This window comes from Leptonychotes weddellii, chromosome 1 (assembly GCF_054177405.1).
Source record: "Leptonychotes weddellii isolate Sample4059 chromosome 1, ASM5417740v2, whole genome shotgun sequence".
Lineage (NCBI taxonomy): Eukaryota > Metazoa > Chordata > Mammalia > Carnivora > Phocidae > Leptonychotes > Leptonychotes weddellii.
The window spans coordinates 120,059,678-120,065,999 of NC_138369.1; the positions used below are offsets into that span (position 1 = coordinate 120,059,678).

At 40.9% G+C, this 6,322-nt stretch overlaps 1 pseudogene; it reads right to left on the reverse strand.

Annotated features, from left to right (window-relative positions):
• Positions 1-2,370: 2,370 nt before the first annotated feature.
• Positions 2,371-2,497, reverse strand: LOC115940982 (small nucleolar RNA U13; annotated as a pseudogene).
• Between the last annotated feature and the right edge of the window lie 3,825 nt (positions 2,498-6,322).

The following is a 6,322-nucleotide window of genomic DNA, read 5'->3' on the forward strand; positions in this document are numbered from 1 at the left end:
CGTTATTGTTGAGGTCAACTATAACTTTACTGATTTTCTGCTTGCTTGGTCTGTCCATTTCTGATAGAGGGGAGTTGAAGTCTCCATCTCTACTGTTGGAGACATCTATTTCTCCTTGCAGTTCTATCAGTTTTTGCTTCACATATTTTGGTGCTTTGTTGTTAAGCATGTACACTGAGGATTGTTTTATCTTCTTGAAGAATTGGCCCCTTAATGATTATGATTTTTATTTATTTATTTTTTATGCCTCTTTTTATCCCTGGTAACCTTCCTTACTCTTAAGTCAGCTGTCTGAAATTAATATAACCACTCTTGCTTTCTTTTGATTAGTATTAGCATGGTATATTTTTCTTCATCTACTTACTATTAATGTGTATTTGTCTTTGTATTTTTAAAAATTGTATTTATTTTAGAGTGGGCAGAGAGAGAGTGTGTTGAGTGGGGGGAGCGGCAGAGGGAGAGGGGGAGAATCTCATGCAGACTCCATGCAAGGCTCAATCTCATGACACTGAGATCATGACCGGAGCCAAAATCAAGAGTTGGTTGCTTAACCAACTGAGCCACCCAGGTGCCCCCTCAATATTTTAAATATCTCAAATTCCTTTCTTCTTGCTTTCATTGTTTCTGAGAATTGAGATGTAATTCTTACTGTTGCTGCTCTATAAGTAAGGTTTTTCCTCTAGCTTCTTTCAGGATTTTTTCCTCCATCTTTGATTAACCGTAATTGGATAATGATCGGCCTAGGTATAGCTTTGTTACTGTTGTTTCGGGTTTGTTTGGCATTTATCCTGTTTGGTGTAATCTGAGTTTTCTGGATTTGTAGTTTGGTGTCATAGTCTGTTCGGGTGGCTGTAACAGAATACCATAAACCAGGTGGCTTATAAACTACAGAAGTGTATTTCTCACAGTTCTTTTTTTTTTTTTTTTTAAAGATTTTATTTATTTATCTGACAGATAGAGAGACAGCGAGAGAGGAAACACAAGCAAGAGGAGTGGGAGAGGGAGAAGCAGGCTTTCCGCTGAGCAGGGAGCCCGATGCGGGGCTCGATCCCATGACCCTGGGATCATGACCTAAGCCGAAGGCAGACGCTTAACGACTGAGCCACCCAGGCGCCCCTTTCTCACAGTTCTCTAGGCTGGGCAATCCAAGATCAAGACACTATCAGATGCATTATCTGCTGAGGATCCACTACCTGATTCATAGGTAGTCGTTTTGTCTTTTTGCTGTGTGCTAACATAGTACCAATAGCAAGGGGAGCTCTCTGGGCTCTTTTGTAAGAGAAGCCATCCTTATGAGGGTCCCATCCTTATGACCAGATTGCCTCCCAAAGGCCCAACCTCCAAATAACATGACATTAGAGATTAGGTTTCAACATGGATCGGGGTGGGGGGGGGGCGGGAACAGTTTCCAGCAGCCTGGTATAAACTTGGGGAAATCCTCAGTTATTGTTGTTTCAGAGGTATTTCTTCTGTTCCTTCCTTTCTTCTTTTTGGTATTACCATTCCGTTAAGTTATACCTTTTGTAGTTGTCTCATAGCTCTTGGATATGTTGTTCTATTGGGTGTTTTTTTTTTCTCTTTGCATTTCAGTTTTGGCAGTTTCTATTTGAGCATTCCTTAAGCTCAGAGATTCTTTCCTCAGCTAGGCCCTGTCTATGAATAAGCTCATTAAAGATACTCATTTCTGTTAGTGTTTTTGATCTCTAGCATTTCTATTTCTTTCTTAGAAGTCCCAACTCTTTGTTTACATTGCCCATCTGTTCCTGTATGGGGTCTACTTTGTCCATTACAGCCCTTAGCATATTCATCACAGTTGTTTTAAATTCAGTCTGTTAATTCTAACATCCCTGCCATATCTGAGTCTAGTTCTAATGCTTACTATCTCTTTAAACACTGGGTTTGGCCTTCAGTTTGGCCATTACAGTGCCTTATAATTTTTTTCTTGATAGCCAGACATGAATGAAAAAAGAATTGTTGTATGCCTTTAGTAATGTGGCCAGGTGTGGAAGAAAGTGGTCTCCAGTCCTATGATTAGGTCTCAGTCTTTTAGTGCGTCTGTGTCTCGGCGCTGTAAACTTCACAGTGCTTGAGTTCCCCTGTCCCCTGCTCCAGTCCTGCCTCCCCTTCTCTCCTTCTCTTCCCAAGTGGCTGGCTTACTGTTGGAGCTCCTGCTGCATGTTACTAAAACTGAGGAAGCTCCTGCTTCTGGTATTCAAAAGAAGACAGTGAGTTGCAAGAGGAGGTTGGCGAGACCTGGTGGGTTAGGGGCTTGGCTAAATAATGAAGGTTCTGGCAGGCTACTAAGAGTTTGGATTTATGTCTAAATGCAACAGGAAGCCATCAAAAGATTTCATTATTTTTTTCTTTTCACATCAGACAGGCAACGTGATGAGGTCGTGACAAGGTTTGAGGGAGGCACGTTTCAAAGCAAAGGAGTGATGTGATCTGATTTCCATTCATATTTTAAGACATCCACTTTGTTAAGTGAAGAAAGGATTCAAAGGGATAGGAATTGAGACTAAAGATGGCTACCAATTAGGTGTCACAACTGACACCTGAGTATTATCAGTGAAAACTCTTGGTTGTAACAAATAGAAAATGCCAGCTGATTTAAGCAGAAGAGGAGCTTGTTTTATTATTTTTTAAATAGAACCATTTGGTAGTTTGCAGACTGCAGGAAGGGGGGAGAACCAGGCTTGGAAGGAAGTTTAACAGCCAGTTACCCCAGTCAGTTCAGTGTGGTCATTGCCACTGCCAAACCACAGCTCGCCCCACTGCTGCTGACATACACAAGCAATCTGGCTACTGAAGCTAGAAGCACCTCCCACTCCCAGCTTCACCCCTTCCCTCCTCCCCACGTTTGAGGCGCTCTTAGCCACCCTGTCCACTTGAATAATTTCTACTGTCCTTACTTCTTGGGGTTACTGGTTACTGATGTCAAGTTTGGATGCATCTGATTGACCAAGCCTAAGTCACAGGCGTATGCACTACAAGCAGAAAAGGGTGGGTTTACCTAGGATTTTCTGCATCTTCGGTGTTAGGTAGTCTCCCAGCAAAACTCATGGGTATCCCAGACACATCTTGTCTCCTGAGAAGCTAAGAAAACGACACATCCAATACGAGCAATGGAAAACCTGGTATGGCAAATTGAATTATTGAGCCTTCTCTGTTTTATCTGTGCCCTTGGCATGTACCTCTGCAATCCCTCCAACTAACTTCGTGTATTTCCTCATCCTGTGGCTTTTTCCTTGGCCACATGATTTGCTTTTACCTTGGAAAGTTGACAAGCAGAAGCCTGAAACGTACTTGTGCGATTGATCTTGTGTTTCCGCCATCATGAGAGGAACATGTGCTGGCTTGCCCCCTTTTCCAAGGAGGCTGAGAAGTGGAGCAGGCCCACACACCTGCAGTGTGAAGCCAACCTGTTTCTGCCACTGCAGTCTAGATTAACAAACACCAGCTGTTCTGCAGATGGGAGCCTGGCTGAGATCAGCAGCTAAATACTTAGTGTATGCCTCTGAGTTTCTATGGTTTATTATGCAGCAATAGCTGACTAGATACAATTGAGGTTACCTGAAGGAACTCCACAAGGCTGAAACGGTTGGCAAGTGTAAGGTTTTAATTACGGAAACAAGAAATGTTTCAGAGAGTGCATCAGTCGAAGAGACTGGTCTACTAAATTCTGAGTGACCACTCAACCTTCATATGTATGGTTTTCAAAATTCTCTTACATTTATATGCTGGTCTTATGGCTTACAAAACACTTTGTAAACATGATCATAAACCCAGGAGTATTACTGTCATCTGACCCAAGCCTAGCCAGGGCCTCTCTACTGGGATGTCATAGCACTCCAAATGTATCCAACAGATCTTCTACATTATAACAAAATCACCTCTTATGTATCTTTCCCAACGGATGAAGACCTCATTCTATTCACATTGATTGGCACTCCAGAGTTGAGTTTTTGTTACCAGCTCAGTCTTCTGCCCAACACCGCCAATGGTTCTTCATGCCATCGTAAAACCCAAATTTTCCTTAGTGTCTACAAAAATCACAAATTGATATGGCTCTTTACTTACCCACTTAATCTTTTTTACTCACATTGGCCTCCCTGGTGTGCCTTAGATTTGAACAAACCAAGGAACTTAAGTCCATCAGTATTTTCCCCAGATTTACATATGGCTTTCACCTCTTTTCTCTCAAATGTCATACTAATGTAGTCTTCCCTGAGGAAGTTATTTATAAAAGTTGAATATGTAATGTTAAACTAATATAAGGTTAAAACAGATGGCAGGTCTTCACCGCTTAGAGCTCAATACTCATTCTAACAATGGTTTTCCTATTAAATGCCAAAATTTATGGTGTAATTCTATCATCACATCATAGTGGGGAGTATCAGAGTAATGAATGAAATGGATAATGGAAGATAGTCATGCTCTATTCCCAGTGTTACTTGTCCGTGGATGCACTGAATTAAATTTTAAGAGGCACAAAAAGGCAGGACTCTTCATACCAGGTAACTCATTTTTCTAAAACTTCAGTGGTGGTTTTACCTATCGAATTTGAAATGCTTCTAGGATGATTATACTTAACTGTGGTTAAGACTAAGGGTTTAGGCATTTTCATTATTTGCCGGGAGAAGGGTAAATGTTCATACAACTTTAGGACTGAAGTCCATTTTAGAACTTAAGAATGGGGGAATAGAAATTTACAGATTAATTTCTGGTAACGAGTCTAAATATTTTAAAGACTTAAGAATTCTCAAATGGATGTTTTCTAAAGTATTTTTAAAGGCATGTTTAAGATACGGTAGTGAGAATGTAAAGTGAATTATATAGTTTATATTTAAAAGTGTCTAACACACACTTTCCATTTTCTGAAGAACCCTGAATAAACCCAAGCTGTGTGGCAGATATTAGCATGTCAAGAAATCCAATTCCAGCATTCTATTTGCAATTAAAACTACTGTCCCCTTCACAATGGAGCTCAATGTAACTACCTAGTGCATTAATTCCTTCCAAGTATTATTTCACACTGGAGCTCAGGGTTGGTTATTACTGGCAAGATAGGCTCTTCAAAGTGGTTAACGTTTAGCCTAAGTGAATAATCAAATTAAAAAAACCCTCCTATCCTACTTAGCCATATATTAAGGTCACAAGACACTGTCTAGGAGATACCCATGAACTCAGTTTATCTAAATTTTAGACCAAGACAGTGGAGGTATACAGTACTCTTAGTTCTCACTGGGAAAACTGCTGTTAATCATCAGGGTCTTCTGAATGGGTCTTTAACAGTCTGATTCTAGCTGAAGCACAGAAGGTAGAGAGCCACCTATAAATCAGGCTCAGGTAGGATGGGGAGGTGGATGAGTTACCTGTGGACTTAAAATCAGCAAGCAGAAATTTTCCTGTTAAGAGGTCAGCAATTTGCAGTTTTCTGGGTCAAATGATCTGTCCCAACTACTCAATGCTGCCATTATAATGTGAAGGCAGCCATATACATTAAGTGAATGGTGATAGCTGTAAAAACTGGAAACCAACCAGCCAGATTTAGTACAGTGTGTGTAGTTTGCCTACCTTTGGGAATTCAAAACTTTTTAAGATGAAAAGGTGAACTGCTCTCCTTCCCACACAAATGCATATTGCTTCTGATATTGACCAGAACGGGGAAAAAACCTTTTTAGATTTTAAGGACTAAGTGCCCTATTTGTCCCAATGAGGAAAATTCATCTGAATTAGCACCCATGTTTAAAATCACCACTTAAAATGTCCACCGGTCTACACACTGGCAAAACTGAGTTAAGTGAATGGAAAATGTATGCATTCTCTACGATTTGCCAGTCACCACTACTACCCTGTAATCCTCAGGGACAGGATGACTTTTATTAAGTCCTAAATGGCTTCCCTTTGGCCTTTATCCCAAGGTTAAGAGGATCCTCCTAGTTGGGGACACTAGTTAAAACGTGCACAGGATTGCAGGGGGGAGGGGGAAGAGATCCTCCCCCCCCTCCCCCCAGGATGATTCGGAGTTCCCCCAGACTTACCACAAAATGAATTTCAAACAGAATCCTCTTCATCCCCTCGTTCCAAGCCCGTTTTAACTTTTTTTTGGGTCACAATAGTGTCTGTCCCTGGTTCCCATGAACTAGTTTAACTGTAAGCCAGTATCTAATATTTCTGGTTAAGTTTGGGTATTTTTTTTCTACTGTACATAGTTAAGTGCACAAATGATTGCACAACCCCTTGGCAAAACTGGTAAAATTCATATGCACAGGTGGTTCTTATTTGGGGTTTCTGGCCTCTTCTTCAAATTGAATGTCTT